Source organism: Polypterus senegalus, chromosome 6 (assembly GCF_016835505.1).
Source record: "Polypterus senegalus isolate Bchr_013 chromosome 6, ASM1683550v1, whole genome shotgun sequence".
NCBI lineage: Eukaryota > Metazoa > Chordata > Cladistia > Polypteriformes > Polypteridae > Polypterus > Polypterus senegalus.
In genome coordinates, this window is record NC_053159.1 from 81,387,460 (window position 1) to 81,413,900 (window position 26,441).

The window sequence follows — 26,441 nt, forward strand, 5'->3', positions numbered from 1 at the left end:
CCGAAAGCGGATAGTAGAGGTCAGAGAGTAGTATATGTATACCAAATTTCAGATCAATAGGTCAAACAGTTTGTGAGCTACAGGTGATTTAAAATCCTGGACAGACAAACGGACAGCCACGTAGCGTATTATATATAAAGATTAACTCATATTCTTATACATTATTACAATACAGTACAAAACCAGAAATATGCTGTTAATTTTGGTGTAACATGATTCTGCAAGTATTTTGCAAAATATTTTATATGTCTGACAGCTGAGGGTGCTCTTCCCACTGGGAAGAGGACACACTCCATAACCTTGCCATAATAAAATAAAAGTTAAAGTTTAGTGCTGTCCTCACATAGTTCAAAAGGCCATAATAGTCTTTAAGATTCCTTAGGGAGCTAAAAATAGTCTAGTTCTACACTCTTCACTCCTTTTTCTTTATACACTCTGACATACTGCATACATAAGGTACATCCTTCATGGGGTGAAGTTACTTCTCTGTACATGGTAGCAAGTGAACTACTCGAACCTCTCCTGGATCTCACTGCCTTCCAGGCACCCTTGACCTTGTGGCTGGTAATGATGGTTCATTGTGTTCTTTCCAAAGACCTTAACAGACAAGCCTTTGCTCTAAATATCTTGTTGACGTACCTGAGTGTGGTCTCTTCTAGCTGACTTCTGGTCATCTTCTGCTTGTCCGAAGGTTTTCACTGTGTTCCTATGTTGGATGTTACAAGAAGGAATACAAAACCATGAATGTTATTTGTAATAGTCCCCATAAAAAGAATATGGATTCTGAAAAGTATAGTCGCTTTTGTCCTTTACTGCAATACATTGTTGCACTGGCTTCAGAAATGAAAGTAACTCACTAATATTAAATGGATGGAATAAGCAAAGTCTAAAAGGAGAACATCTACAAGTTAGTCGGTCACAAATGGAAATAATATATACTCTGAGATGAAGGCATTGTTTGAGTTAGAAGATCTAAATAAATCGAGAGTAAAGTAGAGATGAGTGCTGGTACAGAATAAATAGCCCCCTTTACCTATACAAAAGTAAGTTGAAATATGTGGGAATGGTTAAAATAAAGTGTGGTTGGATAGCAAGAGAAATGTATACTATACTCAACAATCAATGTGGCTTACATTTATAGAGCATAAGCCACATTAAAATTACAGTCTCATCAAGGTTTTGTCATCATAAAACAATTTTGAGTACATGTAACGTTATAATTTGTGTGAGTTTGAAGTATTACTGAATAACCACTAAATTCTTCAATCTGACATTCCAATCAGTTCTTAACAGTGACACAACATACAGTATGTTTGATGACTGGTTTATAACTGGGTGCCACTGTGCACTATTCTTTACTGGAATAAAGAATTTAAGTCTATGCATAATTCACAATTAAGTGCATAGTTGTTGAAATAAGTGAAAGTTTGTGGAAGCCAACACAAAATGCAACATAAAACAATATACTCCAATAAAACTTTCAGGTCAGCTGAGAGAGGTGCTGAGATCTCTGTTAAGTTGGGCTACTTATCTAATTGTCCACTTTCAAATAAAGTTCTCCACCTTGTCATCCTCTATAAAAGTTTTGTTTCTACCTCTCTTTGCAAGTCCCATCTGTCAAAATGCAGCCTCCCCTGGCTGCTTCTGTCTGCCAGTGCAGAGTTTTTTTTCCCCTTTCCTTTTACACTGGATTATTTGGCCTCTGTCAGCAGGAACCGATTAATTATTAGGTAAGGTTTACTTGCTGTACTATTATATTCTAAATGACACAAATGAGCTTTCTTTCAGGGTGCCTAATGCTGTTTTGCATGATGATGACAATGGGATGTTACATTCTGTGTGCTACGTAGAGTAATAGACCTACCACCCTCAGGAAGTAGACCAAAAAGACAGTTACTGAGAACCACCATTCTCTAATCTTCACAATTTCATCCTAAAATACACCCCGTAGCACTTGTGGACTCAAAGGTTGTTATTATTAATAATCCTGGCCTATTTATTTTAGTGTATGCTTGGCTGTGATGCTGCCTCTAGTTTCTCCTACTATTTGATACAGTTCTAAATGGCTGAGAAAAGGAACCATTTATTTTTAACTCACTTTATTTTTAACATTGCCTGCTCTGTGCACAAGAGCCATCATCTGAGCCAGCAGTCTCTCTACAATTAAAGGTTACTGAAGTTTTCTCAGTTTTTTTCCCACAAGGTTTCAGGTAATGACAGCATAGAAATCTGCTGTAAGGAGCATATCAAGTTTGCTGACTTATTCTTTCTACTAATTAAAATGAAGTTCTGTATTTTAATACAAAATTCTTGTTTATTACAGTGTCAGAGAGTGACAGCAAATTGCATGTTGGTTGGACACACAATTAAGAATTTCACTGTATTATGTATCCATGACAAACTGCTACTATATTATTCTATGTTACAATAAAGCAAAAGACAGTATGAGTGCTGCAGGAGATGGACGGGCATTCCAAAGAGTGATTATTTGCTCGGACGGACATTATGATAAAAGAAAGTGAAGGACAGGCTCTCTGACCAGAAGAGAACAAGAATTCTTACCCAGCAGGGAGGCCAGTATGTTTGGGAGGACCAGGAGAGAAACCAGCATCTGGGTACAATGTCCCCGATATGCTAGAGGGCAGCATCCCTTGGATTCAGGTTACCTTCGGATACCCACAGGGTTTCATTGGAATTTGAGTTCCAGAATACAGCCTGGTTGGATTCCATGGGTGCTGCAGGGGGGATATGGTCCACACTTTGTGGGACTCCCGTCTTCCCTAGAAGTGCTTCTAACAAACCTGGAAGAACTGCCAGTCAAAGATAAAAGGAGCCGCATTATCTTGACCAAGCTGAGTTGGGAGGAGGTGTACAAGGCTTGATGAAAGGAGTATGTAGGAAGAGGATTGTATTCTGGGCTGTTAGTACTTTCATTGTCGTATTCTGTCTATGAAGATAACATTTGTTAATAAAAAGGGACCATATTTGAACCCTTGACTGGTTTGGGTGTGATTGTGTCTGGTGTTTGGGGGTCAGTGGTGCCTCCCCTACTAGTTACATTTGTGTAGTTGGCAAGATTTCTTGGCCATTAGTTGGCAAAAAATTGCAAAAACAATACATTTTTGTAACCAAACCCAGACCATCAACCCAAACTGACTTAAATACTGACTCTTTCATAAGAAATGGACAAAAAGACAACAAAGAGAATCATAAAATTGGGATAAATATGGCGTCTTTCAGATGTTGGGACACCTGGAGAGAGTGTGAACTATCAAGAGGCCAGCTGGCAACTGCTCCATGTAATGCAGCCAGATCCACATGGGCATTTGGAGCATATGGGTGGAGACGTGCCTTAATGCCTCTCTGACAATGCTCTCCTCTGAAAATGACAAGGTTGCTGTGGGCTGACTTCCCTGTTTTTCAGCTCTGCAGCAAGAAAGCCACAAGGCACCTGAGGTATGGCAACAAAAACCTAGATGAACAGACTGGGGGTAAGTGACTTTCCTGGTTATTCTGGGAATAAAAGTGGGCTTCAGGAAAAGTAGCAGGAAAACATTAATAAAAGAGAAAAGATGGAACAGATGAGTGCAGTTACACACATGACCCTTTTTTCCTGTGGGACTCTGGAGGCAGCTGATAGGTACTGGCAGGCCAAGCGGAATGCGGCTTCGGTGGTTGCTGAGGCAAAAACTCTGGTGTGGGAGGAGTTTGGGGAGGCCATGGAGAACGACTTCCGGACGGCTTCGAGGAGATTCTGGTCCATCATCCAGTGTTTCAGGAGGGAAAAGTGGTGCAGTGTCAACACTGTGTATGGTGGGGATGGTGCTCATGCTGACCTTGACTCGGGACTAAGTGGGTCAGTGGGAGGAGTACTTCAAAGACCTCCTCAATCCCACTAACATGCCTTCCAATGAGGAAGCAAAGCCTTGGGACTCGAAGGTGGGCTCTCCCATCTCTGGAACTTAGGTCACCGAGGTGGTCAAAAAACTCCTTGGTGTCAGGGCCCTGGGGGTGGATGAGATACACCCGGAGTTCCTCAAAGCTCTGGATGTTGTAGGACTGTCTTGGTTGACACGCCTCTGCAACATAGCATGGACATCAGGAACAGTGCCTTTGGATTGGCTGACCGGGGTGGTGGTCCCCCTCTTTAAGAAAGGGGACCGGAGGGTGTGTTCCAACTACAGAGGGATCACACTTTTCAGCCTCCCTGGAAAAGTCTGTGCTTATCCCATGCCTCGCGTGGATGACCTCCTCGAGAGACTGGGACCAGCCAAATTCTTGACTACACTTGACATGACAAAGGGGTACTGGCAGGTTCCTTTAACGGAGTCCGCGAAGGAAAAAACCGCGTTTAGCACTCCTAGCGGACACTGGCAGTATCGTGTCCTTCCATTCGGGTTACACGGGCCTGCGACTTTTCAGCGTCTGGTGGACAAAGTGCTCCGGCCCCATAACTCGTTCTGTGCTGCCTATCTGGATGACGTCGTCATTTATTCCAGCACCTGGAAGGAACACATACAGCAGGTCACAGCAGTATTACGGACGCTGGGAGAGGCCGGGCTCCGAATCAACCCCAAGAAATGTTTCTTTGGATTGAGGGAAGCCAAATATTTGGGCTACCTAGTGGGCCGGGTACTGTGAGGCCACAGTGTTCCAAGTTGCAAGCCATAATGGCCTGGCCCGTCCGCAAACCAAGCGGCAAGTCCAATCCTTTCTCGGTTTGGCCGGGTACTACCGCCGGTTTGTGCCTCGCTTCTCCGAGAGAGCGGCGCCCTTGACCGATTTGACAAAGAAAAGAGCTCCTAATACGGTGGTATGGTCTGATAAAGCGGGGGCTGCATTCAGTGACTTAAAAAGGGCTCTGACTTCAGCACCTATCTTGATCTCCCCTAACTTCTCTCTCCCTTTTATCCTCCAGACGGACGCTTCGGACACAGGCTTAGGTGCCGTGTTGAGCCAAAGCGTCGACGGTGTTGAACACCCCGTTATGTACCTGAGCCGGAAACTGTTGGACAGGGAGACCAGGTGCGCGCGCGTGGAGAAAGAGGCTCTGGCGATCAAATGGGCGGTAACTCAGCTGCGGTACTACCTCTTGGGTCGCGTGTTCACTCTGGTGACGGATCATGCACCTCTGAAGTGGATGGCCCTTCACAGGGAGTCGAATCCACGGGTCACGAGGTGGTTTCTTGACCTGCAGCAGTACAAGTATACGCTCGTTCATCGACAGGGTCTCTTCATGCCAACGCCGATGCCCTCTCCCGGCCCACGACCTCTCGGTGCAGGTCGCCCGACCCGACGGGTCTGGGCTGAGGGGGGAGTCTTGTCACACACGTGTGCATGGGAAGCAGCTGAAGGGCTTAGGAAATACTGTTTATACATCTGCCCAGGGGGGGGCGGGGTGCACTGACGCTCTTTCTGAGTTCTCTGCAGGTCTTACCCGGGAAATCCCACCAGGAGCCGCCATTTCCAGGAAGGACACATCACTTCCGTTCCGCCCCAAGAATGAGGTCACTTCCGGTTCCGCCCTAAGGATGATGTCACTTCCAGTTCCGCCCAGAGGATCTACATCATTTCCGCCCTCTGTGCTATAAAGCTCACTGCCTTTGCTTAGGCAGGCAGTTCTGTTTTGGACTCTGTTGTGTAACAACTGTTTAAATATGCCTCAAAGACTTTTGCAGCCGGGAAACCGAATTAAACGGGTGGCTGCCCCAAACCTTTCTACGTCTCTGGTCTCCTCTTCTTACAATATATATGTATATATATATAACCCGATCTACATACTCGAATAATGGATACTTTATTCGCCATCAATGATTGTTTTGGTAAAGCCAAAACTCAGTGTATTCATTAGATGAACGGTAAAAAAGTAAGAGCGAGGGGAGGATGACTCATTGAGGCATTCAGGCTGTAGTGCGCGTCAACTCTATCTGAATTGCTCGATCACATTTGAAAAAATATATCTTTTCAAGTTCTATTTAGTCCATATGTGTCAAACTCAAGGGACGCGGGCCACGTCCGGCCCGCGAGATCATTTTATATACTGTATTATTGTTATTAAAGCCCGGGTATATGAAGCGTGCTGGTAACACAATAAACTACAGATCCCATAATGCAGCGCTTCAGCTGCCTTGCCGAACACTTACCACGTTAATCAAGTCTACCTTATGATGCTGCAAGTTATTGCGAAGCTAGAGTTATTGCGCACTGAGTTTGCACGGCGCTTTGGTGACTTTGAAGAACAAAAAAAGTCCGTCTACATGCGGCTCGAACCTTGTGCATGTTTGGTAGCACATATCTGTGTGAGAAGCTCTTCTCAGTGATAAAGACTAACAAAACAGCACACAGGAGTCGCCTCACTGATGAGCACCTGCAATCCATCCTGAGAATCTCCACAACACAGAACCTCACACCAAACAGAAACGAACTTGTGGCCAAAAAAAGATGCCAGGCGTCCAGCTCTAAAATGACATATGAGCAAAGACAACTGAATGATTTGATTTGTTATTGCACGTAAGAGCGGGAGTCAACCATTTTAACAAACAGCGTATTGCACTGATACGAAATAGCTGTGTGTGTATATATGAAGATATGGATATATATGTATATATATGCTTATATATGTGTGTGTGTATGTATGTATATATATATATGTGTGTATTTCTGTGTATATATGTGTGTGTATGTATGTATGTGTGTGTATATATGTGTGTGTATATATGTAGATATATATATGTATGTATATATGTGTATATGTATAGATATGTACATATATATATGTTTATGTGTGTGTGTGTAAATATATATATATATATATTTATATATATATGACAACAACACTCATCACTCACAACAGTGACAAAACAATTACATTGACAATCAGGTTACGTTATTTTCAAAATGTTTCCTTTTCTTTTTCATTGCTTCTTTAACACACTATCTCCTGCGAAGCTGGTATTTTGCTATACTATATAAAAGAAAAGGCAACTTTCCTTTCTTTACACCTTTTTCCTTTTTATCCCAAACCAAAGCCTTTCTCTTAACACTGCAGAGGACACAAAACTAATTTTCTTTAAATGCCGGTAAGGCACATTACCAGAGGCACAAATTTGAATGTTCACATAAAAATGTAATTTCAATGTACCTGTACTTCTTAAAACGTTAATGTTTTACTGTTTAATAACTTATAGACTATAATTTATTATTTTTCCCTTGCACTCAGTGACCAAACCTATACACACACATATAGACACATACAAACATACACACAAGTATATGTATGTGTATATATATACACACACACACACACACACACACACATACACACATGTATATAATTTGTGTGTGTGTATGTATGTATGTGTGTGTATATATGATGTAGATAGGTATGTATGTGCGAGTGTGTGTATATGTAGATATGTATATAGATATGTAGATATGAAGATATATATATATATGTGTATATATATATGTGTATATATATATATGTATGTATGTATGTATGTATGTATGTGTGTGTGTGTGTGTGTATATATGACAGCAGCAATCCAAGCTGTGAGAAAACAGTAAAAAGGAGGCGTGTCAGACGTCGTGGTACATTTTCTGATGCAGCTACCGAAAACAACTTCGTGACGCTGCCGCCAAATACACAAAACAATTGACAATCATGTTACGTTATTTTTAAAATGTTTCCTTTTCTTTCTCTTTCCTTCTTTAACACTACTTCTCGCTGCTGCGGGTATATATATATATAGATAGATAGAGAAATATATATATAGATAGATATGAGAACAACACTCATATCAATGACAAAACAATTACATTAACAACCATGTTACGTTAGTTTTCAAATTTTTCCTTTTCTTTTCGTACCTTCTTTAACACACTATCTCCATGGCTGGTATTCTGCTATATATATATAGATAGATAGATATATATATATAGATAGATAGATAGAGAGATATATATAAATAGATAGATAGAGGTATATATATATAGATAGATAGAGATATATATATAGATAGATAGATATATATATATAGATAGATAGATATATATATATATATATAGATAGATATGAGAACAACATAGATAGATAGATAGATAGATAGATAGATAGATAGAAATGAGAACAACACTCATATCAATGACAAAACAATTACATTATCAATCATGTTACGTTATTTTTAAAATTTTTCCTTTTCTTTTTCGTACCTTCTTTAAAACACTACTTCTCCGCTGCGAAGCGGCTGGTCTTCTGCTAGTATATATATATATATATTACTTTTGAGAATGCAACATATAGTTTTGTCCAGGAGGAAAGCAATGTTGCCTCAAATCAATGGCAACCTTTTGTAGGGTGTGTCCGTGAGACTTATTAATTGTCATCGCGAAGCAGAGCCTTACTGGAAATTTGAGGGATTTGAATTGAAATGGGAGATCAGAGGGTATAACGGTGATGTGAGGAATACATTCAGCGTGTGGCGCTCTGCTGTTTTTTTGTGTAGCTGCCTTCACACAGCTTCTCCGCTGCTTTATAAACGAACGCCATATAAGGCAGTTGTTTCTCCTTGCTTTGCAGTTCTGTACTGTTTTATTGTTCGTTTATTACGATTGTTATAGTTATTGTGTAGCTATTCGAGACTTACTTTACTGTTCAGGTACCCATTTCCTTTATTTAATCCGCGGCTTGTACGCTATTTTTTGTTCATTTATTACGATTATAGATATTTATTGATTCCCTTCTTTAGCTGACTGCCTGCTCATAAGGCGCTCCGCTGATTTTTTGTGAATCAGCCTTTACACAGCTTCTCCGCTGTTTTATAAATGATCGACATATAAAGCCATCACCTTGTCAATTGTGTAATGCGTTTTTTGAACAGGTTTGATGCATGGAAGTGATCACTCATACTGCGTTCAGTGAGTTCACGTGAGCTGCTCTCTTGTGTGATGTTGCGATGTCCACGGCTTAATTTAATGTTAAGTAAGACCCGGCACTTAAAAGTTTCTGGCTGCACTCCGGTTGTAATATGACGAAGCTGCGCGAGGTCACTTTTGAGAATGCAAGTATAGTTGTCCAGGAGAAAAGCAATCTTGCCTGAAATCAATGGCATCGTTTTGTAGGGTCTGTCCCTGAGACTTATTACTTGTCATCGCACAGCAGAGCCTTACTGGAAATTGGAGGCATCTGAATTGAAAAGGGAGATCAGAGGGGATAAAGGGGACGCAAGGAATACATTGAGTGTGGAGAAACTCTAGAGACAGGGTGTGTATTAACTTGTGGATTTTTCTGTGAGTATTTGGTGGCAGTGTGACGAAGTTGCTTTGGAAGACGGCGTTAGCCGTGGAGCTCTGCTCAGAGAGAAATGAGGTGAATGGGAGGGGAGTTGATGACGTGACTCCCCCACCCGCCTTAACTGTCAATCCCCCACAAATACAGTCTCTCGGAATTTGCATAAGCACAGCCCTTCACCTGCAATTTTAACTTAGTTACAAAGTGATGAAAACTCTCGTTTATATCCTGCGTCCTCTGATTAAACTTGTATCCCGCATTACCGTGGGCATGACAAACACCAGCGGCAGCCTGTCTATGAACTTAATTTAAACTTTAAGTTTACACTGTGCTTTGTTTCCGAAGTAGCAGCACTCATGAATATGGTTGTAAATGTCAGTCGCTCGCTTCTTATTGTTTCGCTGCCTTCTCAATTATATAATGCATGTTTTCTTTAGCGCTTTTTGGAGCTCTTTCTGGTTTTCTACGTACTGCGTTGATAGTCAGTTCACGTGATTACGTGGGAGGCGTAATGATGTCACACGAAACTCCGCCCCCCACGGCCATCCAGCTCAACTCCATTACAGTAAATGGAGAAAAATAGCTTCCAGTTATGACCATTACGTGTAGAATTTCGAAATGAAACCTGCCCAACTTTTGTAAGTAAGCTGTAAGGAATGAGCCTGCCAAATTTCAGCCTTCTACCCACACAGGAACTTGGAGAATTAGTGATGAGTCAGTGAGTCAGTCAGTCAGTCAGTCAGTGAGGGCTTTGCCTTTTATTAGTATAGATTTGCATAGGAACAAAATTAACAAGTTAAGTTTGCAAATGATACCAAGCTAGGTGAATTGTCAGATAATCTAGACTCATTATAGAGGGACTTGGACAACATACAGGCTTGGGCAGATTTGTGGCAGAAGAAATTTAAAGGAAGTAAATGTAAGGTAGTACATGGAAGTAAAAATGTTAAGTCCGAATGCACAATGGGAGGTCTGAAAATTAAGAGCACACCTTATGAGAAGGATTTAGGAGTTGTAGCGGACTAAACATGATCAAATTCTAGACAGCATTAATAAGCCATTAGGGATTCTAACAGAATGTTAGGTTATATAGCACGATGAGTACAGCACAAGTCCAAGGAGGTTATGCTGAAGCTTTACAATGCACTGACATTAGTTAGACTTCACCTGGAGTATTGTGTGCAGTTTGGTCTCCAGGCTGCATGAAGGACATAGTAACGTTGAAGAAAATTCAACAAAAGAGTGACTAGGCTGATTACAGGGCTACAGGGGATGAATTATGAGGAAATATTAAAAGAGCTGAGCCTTTTCAGTTTAAGCAGAAGAAGATTAAGAGGAAATATGACTGAAGTGATTAAATTTATGAGGGCAATTAGTACAGTGGATTGAGACTGTTATTTTAAAATGAGTTCATCAAGAACATGGGGCCACAGCTGAAAACTTGTTAAGGGTAAATTTCGCAAAAACATTAGGAAGTTTTTCTTTACACAGAGAACCATATACACATGGAATAAGCTACCAAGTAGTGCAGTGTACAGTAGGACTCTAGGGACTTTAAAAACTAGACCTGATGTTATTTTAGGAAAGTTAAGTGGATAGGACTGGCCAGCCTTGCTCAGCTGAATGACCTGTTCTCGTCTAGACTGTTGTAATGTTTTTACAGTTTTGACTCATTTTTGGTTTGACAGACATTTTACCACCTGGTTCTCTTCTCAGCATTGGGCAGAATACTAGTACCTTTTTTAAGTTCATGTCTGAAATATTTCAAACTGTTCTAGAGGGAAATTATGCTCATATCCATTAGGTGTATCTACATGGGCTTAATGCAATTTTAGTTCAAATTCATTTTTGGAATATATATTAAATAATATATTAAATAATATTATAATATACCAGCAAAGGTAAACTGCACAATAACGTGCAGTGAATACCCTTGGCTTATAGTTTTCATCCTCTTTCTCTGTACGTTTTGCGCGTTTGCTTAATGGTTGATGCGCTTGCTGCTTCCTGAGCAGCTCTTCTTTTCTCCACTCTAGCGGCCCGCTTCTTCTCTTCTTTCGTCAGCATCTTAAAACTGATTAAGTCAGTGTTTGTGTTGCAATTATGTAGTATGTTTTCCTTAATTTTTCATTTAAGCTGGCACTTAAGTCTTCAATCTGCCTCAAGAATGATTTAAGATATGAACAGGCAGGGGAAGTGATGGTGAAGGTGTTAGGGAATGAGAACGGTGCCCGTACGCATGCACAGCTGCTGAGAGTTGATTCTACAATAACATAAAATAAAAATAAAAAGAGGTATAACCGTGGAGGTCAATCATCACCCCGAAAGCGGATAGTAGAGGTCAGAGAGTAGTATATGTATACCAAATTTCAGATCAATAGGTCAAACAGTTTGTGAGCTACAGGTGATTTAAAATCCTGGACAGACAAACGGACAGCCACGGTAGCGTATTATATATAAAGATTAACTCATATTCTTATACATTATTACAATACAGTACGAAAACCAGAAATATGCTGTTAATTTTGGTGTAACATGATTCTGCAAGTATTTTGCAAAATATTTTATATGTCTGTGACAGCTGAGGGGTGCTCTTCCCACTGGGAAGAGGACACACTCCATAACCTTGCCATAATAAAATAAAAGTTAAAGTTTAGTGCTGTCCTCACATAGTTCAAAAGGCCATAATAGTCTTTAAGATTCCTTAGGGAGCTAAAAATAGTCTAGTTCTACACTCTTCACTCCTTTTTCTTTATACACTCTGACATACTGCATACATAAGGTACATCCTTCATGGGGTGAAGTTACTTCTCTGTACATGGTAGCAAGTGAACTACTCGAACCTCTCCTGGATCTCACTGCCTTCCAGGCACCCTTGACCTTGTGGCTGGTAATGATGGTTCATTGTGTTCTTTCCAAAGACCTTAACAGACAAGCCTTTGCTCTAAATATCTTGTTGACGTACCTGAGTGTGGTCTCTTCTAGCTGACTTCTGGTCATCTTCTGCTTGTCCGAAGGTTTTCACTGTGTTCCTATGTTGGATGTTACAAGAAGGAATACAAAACCATGAATGTTATTTGTAATAGTCCCCATAAAAAGAATATGGATTCTGAAAAGTATAGTCGCTTTTGTCCTTTACTGCAATACATTGTTGCACTGGCTTCAGAAATGAAAGTAACTCACTAATATTAAATGGATGGAATAAGCAAAGTCTAAAAGGAGAACATCTACAAGTTAGTCGGTCACAAATGGAAATAATATATACTCTGAGATGAAGGCATTGTTTGAGTTAGAAGATCTAAATAAATCGAGAGTAAAGTAGAGATGAGTGCTGGTACAGAATAAATAGCCCCTTTACCTATACAAAAGTAAGTTGAAATATGTGGGAATGGTTAAAATAAAGTGTGGTTGGATAGCAAGAGAAATGTATACTATACTCAACAATCAATGTGGCTTACATTTATAGAGCATAAGCCACATTAAAATTACAGTCCCATCAAGGTTTTGTCATCATAAAACAATTTTGAGTACATGTAACGTTATAATTTGTGTGAGTTTGAAGTATTACTGAATAACCACTAAATTCTTCAATCTGACATTCCAATCAGTTCTTAACAGTGACACAACATACAGTATGTTTGATGACTGGTTTATAACTGGGTGCCACTGTGCACTATTCTTTACTGGAATAAAGAATTTAAGTCTATGCATAATTCACAATTAAGTGCATAGTTGTTGAAATAAGTGAAAGTTTGTGGAAGCCAACACAAAATGCAACATAAAACAATATACTCCAATAAAACTTTCAGGTCAGCTGAGAGAGGTGCTGAGATCTCTGTTAAGTTGGGCGACTTATCTAATTGTCCACTTTCAAATAAAGTTCTCCACCTTGTCATCCTCTATAAAAGTTTTGTTTCTACCTCTCTTTGCAAGTCCCATCTGTCAAAATGCAGCCTCCCCTGGCTGCTTCTGTCTGCCAGTGCAGAGTTTTTTTTCCCCTTTCCTTTTACACTGGATTATTTGGCCTCTGTCAGCAGGAACCGATTAATTATTAGGTAAGGTTTACTTGCTGTACTATTATATTCTAAATGACACAAATGAGCTTTCTTTCAGGGTGCCTAATGCTGTTTTGCATGATGATGACAATGGGGATGTTACATTCTGTGTGCTACGTAGAGTAATAGACCTACCACCCTCAGGAAGTAGACCAAAAAGACAGTTACTGAGAACCACCATTCTCTAATCTTCACAATTTCATCCTAAAATACACCCCGTAGCACTTGTGGACTCAAAGGTTGTTATTATTAATAATCCTGGCCTATTTATTTTAGTGTATGCTTGGCTGTGATGCTGCCTCTAGTTTCTCCTACTATTTGATACAGTTCTAAATGGCTGAGAAAAGGAACCATTTATTTTTAACTCACTTTATTTTTAACATTGCCTGCTCTGTGCACAAGAGCCATCATCTGAGCCAGCAGTCTCTCTACAATTAAAGGTTACTGAAGTTTTCTCAGTTTTTTTCCCACAAGGTTTCAGGTAATGACAGCATAGAAATCTGCTGTAAGGAGCATATCAAGTATGCTGACTTATTCTTTCTACTAATTAAAATGAAGTTCTGTATTTTAATACAAAATTCTTGTTTATTACAGTGTCAGAGAGTGACAGCAAATTGCATGTTGGTTGGACACACAATTAAGAATTTCACTGTATTATGTATCCATGACAAACTGCTACTATATTATTCTATGTTACAATAAAGCAAAAGACAGTATGAGTGCTGCAGGAGATGGACGGGCATTCCAAAGAGTGATTATTTGCTCGGACGGGACATTATGATAAAAGAAAGTGAAGGACAGGCTCTCTGACCAGAAGAGAACAAGAATTCTTACCCAGCAGGGAGGCCAGTATGTTGGGAGGACCAGGAGAGAAACCAGCATCTGGGTACAATGTCCCCGATATGCTAGAGGGCAGCATCCCTTGGATTCAGGTTACCTTCGGATACCCACAGGGTTTCATTGGAATTTGAGTTCCAGAATACAGCCTGGTTGGATTCCATGGGTGCTGCAGGGGATAGGGTCCACACTTTGTGGGACTCCCGTCTTCCCTAGAAGTGCTTCTAACAAACCTGGAAGAACTGCCAGTCAAAGATAAAAGGAGCCGCATTATCTTGACCAAGCTGAGTTGGGAGGAGGTGTACAAGGCTTGATGAAAGGAGTATGTAGGAAGAGGATTGTATTCTGGGCTGTTAGTACTTTCATTGTCGTATTCTGTCTATGAAGATAACATTTGTTAATAAAAAGGGACCATATTTGAACCCTTGACTGGTTTGGGTGTGATTGTGTCTGGTGTTTGGGGGTCAGTGGTGCCTCCCCTACTAGTTACATTTGTGTAGTTGGCAAGATTTCTTGGCCATTAGTTGGCAAAAAATTGCAAAAACAATACATTTTTGTAACCAAACCCAGACCATCAACCCAAACTGACTTAAATACTGACTCTTTCATAAGAAATGGACAAAAAGACAACAAAGAGAATCATAAAATTGGGATAAATATGGCGTCTTTCAGATGTTGGGACACCTGGAGAGAGTGTGAACTATCAAGAGGCCAGCTGGCAACTGCTCCATGTAATGCAGCCAGATCCACATGGGCATTTGGAGCATATGGGTGGAGACGTGCCTTAATGCCTCTCTGACAATGCTCTCCTCTGAAAATGACAAGGTTGCTGTGGGCTGACTTCCCTGTTTTTCAGCTCTGCAGCAAGAAAGCCACAAGGCACCTGAGGTATGGCAACAAAAACCTAGATGAACAGACTGGGGGTAAGTGACTTTCCTGGTTATTCTGGGAATAAAAGTGGGCTTCAGGAAAAGTAGCAGGAAAACATTAATAAAAGAGAAAACATGGAACAGATGAGTGCAGTTACACACATGACCCTTTTTTCCTGTGGGACTCTGGAGGCAGCTGATAGGTACTGGCAGGCCAAGCGGAATGCGGCTTCGGTGGTTGCTGAGGCAAAAACTCTGGTGTGGGAGGAGTTTGGGGAGGCCATGGAGAACGACTTCCGGACGGCTTCGAGGAGATTCTGGTCCATCATCCAGTGTTTCAGGAGGGAAAAGTGGTGCAGTGTCAACACTGTGTATGGTGGGGATGGTGCTCATGCTGACCTTGACTCGGGACTAAGTGGGTCAGTGGGAGGAGTACTTCAAAGACCTCCTCAATCCCACTAACATGCCTTCCAATGAGGAAGCAAAGCCTTGGGACTCGAAGGTGGGCTCTCCCATCTCTGGAACTTAGGTCACCGAGGTGGTCAAAAAACTCCTTGGTGTCAGGGCCCTGGGGGTGGATGAGATACACCTGAAGTTCCTCAAAGCTCTGGATGTTGTAGGACTGTCTTGGTTGACACGCCTCTGCAACATAGCATGGACATCAGGAACAGTGCCTTTGGATTGGCTGACCGGGGTGGTGGTCCCCCTCTTTAAGAAAGGGGACCGGAGGGTGTGTTCCAACTACAGAGGGATCACACTTTTCAGCCTCCCTGGAAAAGTCTGTTCGGGGGTCCTGGAGAGGAGGGTCCATCAGATAGTCGAATCTCGGATTCAGGAGGAACAGTGTGGTTTTCGTCCTAGTTGTAGAACAATGGACCAACTCTACTCCCTTGGCAGGGTCCTGGAGGGTGCATGGGAGTTTGCTCAACCAATCTACATGTTTTGTGGACTTGGAAAAGTCATTCGACCGTGTCCCTCGGAGAATCATGTGGGGGATGCTCAGAGAGTATGAGGTACCGGACCCCCTGATAAGGGCTGTTCAGTCCCTGTACAACCGGTGTCAGAGCTTGGTTCGCACTGCTGGCAGTTAGTCGAACCCATTTCCTTTGACAGCTGGACTCCGCCAGGGCTGCCCTTGGTCACCAATTCTGTTTATAACTTTTATGAACAGAATTTCTAGGCACAGCGAGGGCGTTGAGGGTGTCTGGTTAGGTGAGCTCAGGATTGGGTCACTGCTTTTTGTAGATGATGTTGTCCTGTTTGCTTCATCAGGCCGTGATCTTCAGTTCTCTCTGGATCAGTTTGCAGCCGAGTGTGAAGCAGCTGAGATGAGAATCAGCACCTCCAAATCCGAGACCATGGTCCTCAGTCAGAAAAGGGTGGAGTGCCCTCTAAGGGTTGGGAGCGAGATCCTGCCCCAAGTGTAGGAGTTCAAGTATTTTGGGGTCTTGTTCATAAGTGAGGGAAGAATGGAGCGGGAGATTGACAGGTGGATCGGTGTGGCGTCCGCAGTGATGCGGGCTCTGCAGCGGTCTGTTGTGGTGAAAAAGGAGCTCGGCTATAAGGCAGGGCTCTCAATTTACTGGTTGATCTACGTTCCTACCCTCACCTATGGTCATGAACTGCGTATAGTGACCAAAAGAATGAGATTGCGAATACAAGCGGCTGAAATGAGTTTCCTCCACAGGGTGTCTGGGCTTTCTCTTAAAGACAGGGTGAGAAGCTCAGTTAACTGGGAGGAGCTCAGAGTAGAGTCACTGCTCCTCCACACTGAGAGAAGTCAGATGAGGTGGCTCAAACATCTGATCAGGATGCCTCCTGGATGCCTCCCTTGTGAAGTGTTCTGGGCATGTCTAACCGGGAGGAGGCCCCGGGGGAAGACCCAGGACACGCTAGAGGGACTATGTCTCCCGGCTGGCCTAGGAACGCCTCGTGATTCCCCCGGAAGAACTAGTAGAAGTGGCCAGGGAGAGGGAAGTCTGGACATCTCTGCTCAAGCTGCTGCCCCTGCGACCCAATCTCAGATAAGCAGAAGAGGATGGATGGATGCTCCTTTCAGTGGAATTCATTTGGTCGATTCTGACTCTTCTGGAAGCCTCTGTTAAAGGTATCAAGAGCACCATCTGAGCATCTCTTAAGGCAGCTGAAATACATTTATGGTTTTTAGGAGAAGGACTGCTGCCCAGTGTGAATTTGGCTACACAGATGAGTGGACTCTCTATATTTCATCATAAAGAAACAGTACAAAGGGGGGTTTTTCGTTTGGTGAGCTCAGGATTGGGTCACTGCTTTTTGTAGATGATGTTGTCCTGTTTGCTTCATCAGGGGCCTCATGTATAAACGGTGCGTATGCACAGAAATGTTGCGAAGAACTTTTCCACGTTCAAATCGCGATGTATAAAACCTACACTTGCCGTAAAGCCACGCACTTTTCCACGGTACCTCATGCCTTGTCGTACGCAAGTTCTCCGCTCGGTTTTGCAAACTGGCGGCACCCAGCGTCAAAGCAATGGTACTGTTTTTGTGTGATTACTCATTATTTTCATGACGGCTTTATAAATACACAGAAACTAACCGCATATTGTTTATTAGTGTAATGCATCTGATTGTAATTAACTCGTAACAATATAATGGTCCAGGGAACAGCCATAGTATTCCAAATGCCATAACTGCTTTAGCGTTGTTACTCTCACTTCTCCTTCTTCTTCTTCTTCTTCTTCTTCTTTTCTTCTTTCAGCTCCTCCCGTTAGGAGTTGCCACAGCGGATCATCTTTTTCCATATTTCTCTCACTGCACCACTCGGAGTATTTATATCACTGTATCTGAGTGTGAATCACAGCAGCAGCTGATCGGAAGAGAATTATCGGTATACGACATTAAGCACACGCTGTCTCTGCCACGGCAAAAGCGTTTCAAAGCCTTTCCTGTACGGACCTCGCGGTTCAAAACAATTTAATCCCAAAAACTTTAAATGCAGCCAATCAAGTGCTCCTTGTAGAACTGTTTGTACTTATAAGTACAATCACCTCACTGTAAACTTGCACTACAGTTATAATATCGCACAACCTGAGCCACTTTATAAAGCGCGTATTTACATATGATGACAATATCATTTTTAAGGTGAAATGCAGCAAAATATGTTTGTTAAATTATACAGATAAAACTTTAACTTCATTTAAATAATCTATATTCTTCACTGGGAGTGTCTTTAAGGATAGAATAATTAAACATGTACTACGAAGATATTTCAATGTTCTTTAAACGTTTTGAAGAATCGGCTAAGCTTACAGATGGCTTAACGTCTATTACAGAGCTGATTGTATGGCGATCGGTTACTTGGGAAAGAAAAGCACTGACTGCAGTGACGGCTACGCCAATATATATTGAATATAAAACAGGAAGATAAATTAACAACACAGCTAAAAACGCAGCGACAAATTTCGGCAAAAGTTAAATGCTTGTGTCATGAGCACGGCGGCTAGTGTCTGCAACATCGTGGCCATCCACCGTGCATGACATTGGCGGGCGAAGGAGCCACCGATTCTTCCTCTGCCCAGTGCCACCACAAGCTTAGAGCCGCCCCTGATACTGCTGCAATAAATTATTTCATCGAAGTGAAACATGTTTAATAACGTGCTTTAACTCCTATCATCATGAAAATGACATCACGTATACATCTCAGTATTTTAGTTATTCAGAGAGCTGTAATATCACGAATGTAATGGACTCTGTGTCCAGTTGGAGGAAGAGAGCCGGTTTAAGAAGCAAGTAGTGATTTACACACATAGAGCACATAGAAAATCAAATACAAAACAAAGCATTTAACGTGCTACTTTAATTACGATGTGATTTTGAAACTGGTTAATTAAACAATTTTAAGATGAATTTTATGATGTTCTACTTTAATGACAAAATAAACTACGTGATTAAAGTGGAAATGTCGAGATTGAAGTGGACATTTCGTGCTTTTTCCCCACCGTGTGGCTTTTTTCTCTGTACCCTAATAAGCTTTCATATGACACTCAGACAGTGGGCTTACAACTCGGCTTTCCACGGCGACTTTGATATGTGACTTCTTTTTTATTTCCGGCACTGTGCGATTTTGTGAATGTGAGCTTTCAAGTTTCTCCAACACGCTATGTCACTCGATCAACTTCCTTTTGTTGATTATACCACGGCTTATTTGAACAAATAGTATGTTTTTCCTTTGCCTCCACTTGGTATTCGCTGAAATTCTTATGTTTCCCCCCGTGCTTTTCCCATTGTCTTTTCACAGAAGGCTGCGCTTAAGGGTGATTTATATTGATTTGCATATTCAAATAGGCGTAATTCTGGGAGGATTTGGGGCGTTACATAATGCAAGTGCACGAGCGTTAGTTTTCACGCTGATCGGGATTTATGTAGCGGAAGAACATGGAAGTTGGAGTACGCACAGATTCCTGCATCTGGATTTTTCTGTGCGTAAGCACATTTCGGCTTTTGTGCTTACGCCATGTTATAGTGCGAGTTCTACGCACGGCGTTATACATGAGGCCCCAGGCCGTGATCTTCAGTTCTCTCTGGATCAGTTTGCAGCCGAGTGTGAAGCAGCTGAGATGGGAATCAGCACCTCCAAATCCGAGACCATGGTCCTCAGTCAGAAAAGGGTAGAGTGCCCTCTCAGGGTTGGGAGCGAGATCCTGCCCCAAGTGTAGGAGTTCAAGTATTTTGGGGTCTTGTTCATAAGTGAGGGAAGAACGGAGCGGGAGATTGACAGGTGGATCGGTGTGGCGTCCGCAGTGATCCGGGCTCTGCAGCGGTCTGTTGTGGTGAAAAAGGAGCTCAGCTGTAAGGCAGGGCTCTCAATTTACTAGTTGATCTACTTTCCTACCCTCACCTATGGTCATGAACTGCGGATAGTGACCGAAAGAATGAGATTGCGAATACAAGCGGCTGAAATGAGTTTCCTCCACAGGGTGTCTGGGCTTTCTCTTAAAGACAGGGTGAGAAGCTCAGTCAACTGGGAGGAGCTCAGAGTAGAGTCACTGCTCCTCCACATTGAGAGAAGGCAGATGAGGTGGCTCGAACATCTGATCAGGATGCCTCCTGGATGCCTCCCTTGTGAAGTGTTCTGGGCATGTCTAACGGGGAGGAGGCCCCGGGGGAAGACCCAGGACACGCTGGAGGGACTATGTCTCCCGGCTGGCCTAGGAACACCTCGGGATTCCCCCGGAAGAACTAGTAGAAGTGGCCAGGGAGAGGGAAGTCTGGGCATCTCTGCTCAAGCTGCTGCCCCTGTGACCCAATCTCAGATAAGCGGAAGAGGATGGATGGATGCTCCTTTTAGTGGAATTCATTTGGTCGATTCTGACTCTTCTGGAAGCCTCTGTTAAAGGTATCAAGAGCACCATCTGAGCATCTCTTAAGGCAGCTGAAATACATTTAAGGTTTTTAGGAGAAGGACTGCTGCCCAGTGTGAATTTGGCTACACAGATGAGTGGACTCTCTATATTACATCATAAAGAAACAGTACAAAGAGGCCTCGGATGCTGGTGAAGTGAGCCGAGTAGCATTTGTTTCAACAGTCATGTCGAGCATATAAAAAGCGTATCCCTGTCTGAAAATAAAATTGTGGAGGCTGCTTCCCAAACCACAGTGATCACACTAGACAAAGAGAAATCAAATGCAAAGGGGTCCTTGGCATTGGTGAAGGGAACCAAGTAGCGCTTGCTTAAACATTTGTCCAGAAGGAATCTTCCATGCCTGAACCAGCAGTCTTGGAGATTACGGGGAACCTTTGCAAAGGTGAGGGGTCATCCCACAGTAGGTGGGTAACCAATCCAGAAGCACCATCCAGAGCATGTGTCCAAAGGTACCTGCCTAACTTGGCTATGTTATCTCCTGGCATGTCAATACAGGAGAGAAGTCTCATCCAGGAAAAAGAGAAGACATTTGCATGGGAGGACATACCAAAATCCCAAGCTTTAAAAGACGGTCCAAAGTATACAATAGACTCAGAGGGCTGTGTTTCAGCTGCCAGGGATTGGGGCACTATTGGAGACACTGTCCCCTCCAGTGGCTAACAAGAAGCAGGGGCCATGATAGTTGACCCTAATGTACTCATTTGGAGGGCTGTGGTAAGGACCAAGTTATTTTTGTTAAAGCACTCTGAAAAAATTCCAGAAATCAGAAAAAAAAATATCTTTACATTTAAAATGGGCTGTTTCTGTGGCTGTGAGTCTTCCCAAAGTCAGAACCACTGTGAAAGATAAGACCCAATCAAAAAAGCTGAGGGCACTAAATAGTCATTTTCCAACCCACTACATCCTAACACAGGGTCACGGGGGTCTGCTTAAGCCAATCCCAGCCAACACAGGGCGCAAGGCAGGAACAAACCCCGGGCAGGGTGCCAGCGCACCGCAGGGGCACTAATTACAGCTTGGGAATTGTGCTGCTTCTACAATGATCCAGGAAAGGATTGATTAACAGGAGTGGTGGATGCGGGGGTTGTGTTCAAATGTTAGAATTAGCTGTCTCACCTGGAAAAGTCTATGCTAGTACACGAAAGGAGACTCTTGAAGATAATGATACTTTGGGTTGAAGTGAAACAATGCTGATTCTACCATGTCCATAAAACTGTGGACATTGTTTTGCTCATTGCATGGATATTTCAGTGGTTGTGGTCATAAGGAAGGACGATGAACATACACTTTTGTAGCATTTTGTGGGGATCCCAGTTGCAGTTTTTCTCTGCATATCTGACAGGCAATTTTTTAAGGTTAGAGCAGGACTTTTTTATATGACCTCCTGAATGCATTGTTTTTTCATGGAAAGGATATGCAATTAAAACTGAAGTGCTTAGAGCAAATGGTTTAGGGAACTGGTATGTTGCATCTCATATGTTTTAATATTATGTTACAATTTTAGCCTCCTCTGTGAAGTCTGTGCATGCATTTTAACAGATTTTAGCCATAGTATTAAGAGATTGGAGTGAGAGTCTGAATTACTGATGATTAAAAACAGGCAAGTTTCAAATTGCATAGTTTTATGAAACTGATACTAAAGTTTGTTTCACATGCATTTTGCAAGTGCAAAAAGTAAAACTCACTAAAGAGTTTTTTGGGGGTTAAAATATTTTTTTAGATGAAATCAAGGAATAATACTCCCTAGCTTTTTTAACAGTTCTTTGTTTACCTGTGTTATTTTCTGCAGATGTGTAAAACATGTAATTCACACAACAACAAAATAATTCTATTTCTGGCACTCAATCACATCAGTCGTGGATGAGTGCAGTATGTTTTTAAAAATCTGACGTGCTGAAAATGTATTTGGAGAAAATGTTCCGCACTAAAATATACCATTGTGCACATTACTGTGTTTTCTGAAGAGGAAAATCAGTACACAGAAAGTCATTGCTGCCAAATAATCCCCCCATCCCAGTTCAGCTACCTAGTAACCACCTTATGCTAGTTGGGGATATTCAGATTTCTGGTGATTTTTTTCCCTACCACAGCTCTTTTTCTTTATATACTAAACAAAAGGTAAACACATGCAGAATCAATGCATTAAGGTGCTTCCAAAGAGGAACGAAGTGCCTTGCTCCCATTAGGCCCGATCATTTCAAAACATAAGGTGAATTATCACAGCCATGCAGAAGGTACACAGATTTATTTGTAGATAGCACCAGATGACCCTGAGGCTCTAAATCCCCCGACCCAGTGTCTTACCAGCATTATCAAATGGGTGAGTAATAATTTCCTTAAACTTAATGAGGAAGAAACTGAAATTCTAATTCTGCAGCTTCTGTAGCAAACAAAAAAAGCGAGGACCTGAGAAATAAACTAAGCCATCTGGTTTTACAAATATGGCCAGAAGTAAAGAATCTAGGTGTCAATTTAGACTCAGAGCTAAACTTCAAATTGCACATTAAACATGTTACAAAGACTGCATTCTTTCACTTATGAAATACTGCATGAGTTGGCTCTTTTATATCTTATCTTTCATAAAATGTATATGTAATTTTATTTATTTAAACAGCTTCTGTAAAAATCTAAATTTCAACCTGGGGACAAATAAAGTTCTATATATCTATCTATGCAATAACATGTTTTCCGGCTTCTTCATCTCTCTTTTGTATTTTGATTACCATAAGGTACTAACTCTTTTTTTATTTTTGAGGATGGAACAATGAAAATGCAGTCTCCTAAACAAATTAGACATTTGTCACAGCTCCAGTACAGGATAGCAGGGAGAGATCACATGTCTATAGCATTTATTTTCCTCCCTTTGCCAAAGGGAGATAAAATGTTTTTGACTAAACCTTTAAAATGCAACTGTTCCCTATGATGAGAATTAAAAAAAATTTAAATGGAAGACTCACTTTAAAAACACACTATGACATACAAACAGTCACAGGTACAATGAAGAGTGGGAAGGAAAACTTCTACATTTACACTGCTTTCTGTCTTTTAATTGCTGCAACAAGAAGAAGGGGAACATTACGTTAATACCCTGATTTCCCCTTGTTTGATATTTTGGGACAATTCAGTGAACCTCTACATATAAAAATAAACATATTGTGGGCGGTCATTGAAAAGTCCCTTTTTTCAAGAGTGCTATCAGCCTTGTAACTTAAAAAGTTTGACCATCTGTGGTAACTTTCTGCACTTGCTTTATACATTAACGACATATGTTATGATCTGCGAGTTCCTTTTGTGAGTTGTCATCAGTTTTGCCAAACTGAATGCTGAAAACATATAAGCAGTGAATGCCAAATCAAATGAACAATATAAACTAGACCTCCTGAATGAGACAAATGATTTACACTTTTTAGCAGTGTTGTGTAGTAATATAATCCATTCAAAGTAAGAGTTACTGAATTAACCATATCCTGGATTTTCAAGTTTGTTTAATTTTAATATATCTATTTTAAGAGTTGCATTTTTATTCTGAAAACCCCTTGAACTATCAAAAAAGTAAAACTAAAACGCACCTGCATTTAAAGCAGTAAAACATTTTTTATCTGTTTATGTCCATGAAATGTATTTTTAATTGGCTTCAGACAAAAGTACAATCAAAATAATTTGTAAGTTTTTTGTTTATAATGCACTTTCAGTTTTGAACCAAAATGAAAAAAAAAAGTTTTAAACAGTTCTTTGGTAAAAACATTATGTATCAACATCTCTTGTGATCAGATATATTTAAACTTTGTAAGCAACTGCAAATTATGAAATTTTCTATCTTCTTGCATTCTGAAATAGACATTCATTTGAAGTGATGACCTGTGGATTGTGCATTTTTTACAGCATAAAGACTTTGTGCACATTTTTGAACATCCCAGTACAGTGTACTTTAGTTACTTGATTTTTCCTTTAGTCATCCATCCATTTTTAAACCTGCTTATTCAGTTTAGGGCCCAGGGAGGCTGGTGTCTATTTCAGAAGCATTTGCCACAAGGCTGCTCTGTAAAGTGTAAAGATGATAAACTTGACTGAGCTGAACCCTAAATGGGACACCAGCCTGACCCAGTGCAAACCGACGCACAAACCAACACTATGCCAATGTACAGTTGCCAATTACCCTAACACATATGCCACTGAAATGTGTGGGGGGGGAACCTTACCTTTGTAGGCAGAGGAACATGGTACAACATTCACAAAAGACTGGATTTAAACACAGGTCTCAAGTACTTTGAAGAAGCATCTTTAACATCTGCACCACAAGGTTTTCATATTTCAAAATGTTCTGTATGCCATATGTGAATGTGCATTTACAACTCTAATTCAAATTAAGGTATAGAGTTGTGGAGAACGAAAAAGGTTTTCAAATCAGTTAACCGGTAAGGCAGGAGACATGTGGTTGTAATTTTAATGTGCTTTGTAAGCTTACAGGTTTAAACTACTAAGACACTGAAAGAAAAACAAGAATGTTAAAAGGAATCACTTAAAAGAACAACAGACTGCCTGAGTTAGAATCAAATGGTGGGGGTAGCTTCTTAGGAGCCATGAGGGTTTGACAAGAATGGCTTTGTTAATGATTTACTTCAGTGAAAGTACTACTTGCAAGGAAACACATTTGATGTTTTCACTTACAAAATTCTATATTCCATACTACCAGTTGCAAGACATTGAAATTGACCCATTATCTAATGTGAGCAACTTACATTATTTCTGAATACCAAGTCATATATTTTGATGAGTAGTTGGGAAATTCCTCTGTGCATGCTTTATAGAAACTTGCCCCGATTTCTGATTTTCTCATGGCTGCATGAAAAACAGTAGAGATTCTCCCAAGTTGTAATGTATGGCGAGACTTACACATGTTGCATAAAGGATGAGCAGATCCAGGTTAATTTAGTGTCTGAGGCACAGATGCATTGCCCAAAATGGAAGTGTGGATGGTCATGTTGGCTTTTTAAAAGATCAGGCATCACAAAATAGATGTCTACCCTTTTAAATAATGTTATTTTCTGCAATTCATTTAGGACTCTAGTGAGTGTTGCCAACAAGAACAATTTTCCATAAGAAAGTCATGTCATTAGTTTGGAGCTATGTAATTTGTTGTGGGGTTTCCTGCCCAAACAGGATGGCCAAAACCATGAAAGAAAGATTCTAGTCCCAAAAAAAGACAATTGTTCAATTCTAAAGAATTAAAGAAAAAGAAAAAAAATACATGTGAGAAAGGTAAGGTTCCCAAATAACTTAAATGAGAATAGGTTTGTAAATAGTGTAGTTGCAAGAAACATACCTTTAAATGATTTCCCTTATTCTTTAAGTCTCTTCTCTTTTTTAGGATAGATATTCAACCTTGTGAGTTCTGATCATTTTCACTGAGTAGCTCCGCTATTTTAAGTCATTGAAGGTAGTATGGCAGATCCTGCTCTACTCAGTTAAAAAGAACTAATAATGTTTACTTTTGAATTTTGCAAGGGACGATATCAAATGAGTTTCTTTCAACATTAGAGGAAAGTGGTTAACCTTCATATCTTGCACTTCTTTGTATTTTATTCTGGTGTTCTGCAGTCAATGCAAAATACTGAGAAAACAATTCATATTTTTAACTGATTTCAGATTCAGCCACATGCTATTATTAGACCAGGAAAATGATAGAAACCACAGCAAGCAACTGTTTCTCACAGAAGAACAGAAGATAATCACTGTTAATATGCTATACAAGTGGTTTTCAATCCCATTCCTGGGCACTCCTTGGTTGCTGGTTTTTGTACCAATTAGTTGATCACTTTACCTAAAATTGAGCTCACTGTTCAATTAGCAGACTGTTTTTACTCCCTTATTCTGCATTTAGAAAAGAGCTATAGTGTTGGATTTACAGTACATTGATACCAAATTTGGAAATACTCATATTGTCTTAGTTTAAAGTTCTTAACTCTCTTTTGTCACTTTCTTATTAATT

The 26,441-nt window shown here is 40.9% G+C and overlaps 1 long non-coding RNA gene across 1 annotated transcript; it reads right to left on the minus strand.

Annotated features, from left to right (window-relative positions):
• Positions 1-639: 639 nt before the first annotated feature.
• Positions 640-26,113, minus strand: LOC120531209. The gene is made up of 3 exons (XR_005634073.1): positions 25,776-26,113; positions 12,255-12,321; positions 640-706 (listed from the first exon to the last, which is right to left on the minus strand). It is a non-coding gene; the product is annotated as an uncharacterized LOC120531209 (long non-coding RNA).
• Between the last annotated feature and the right edge of the window lie 328 nt (positions 26,114-26,441).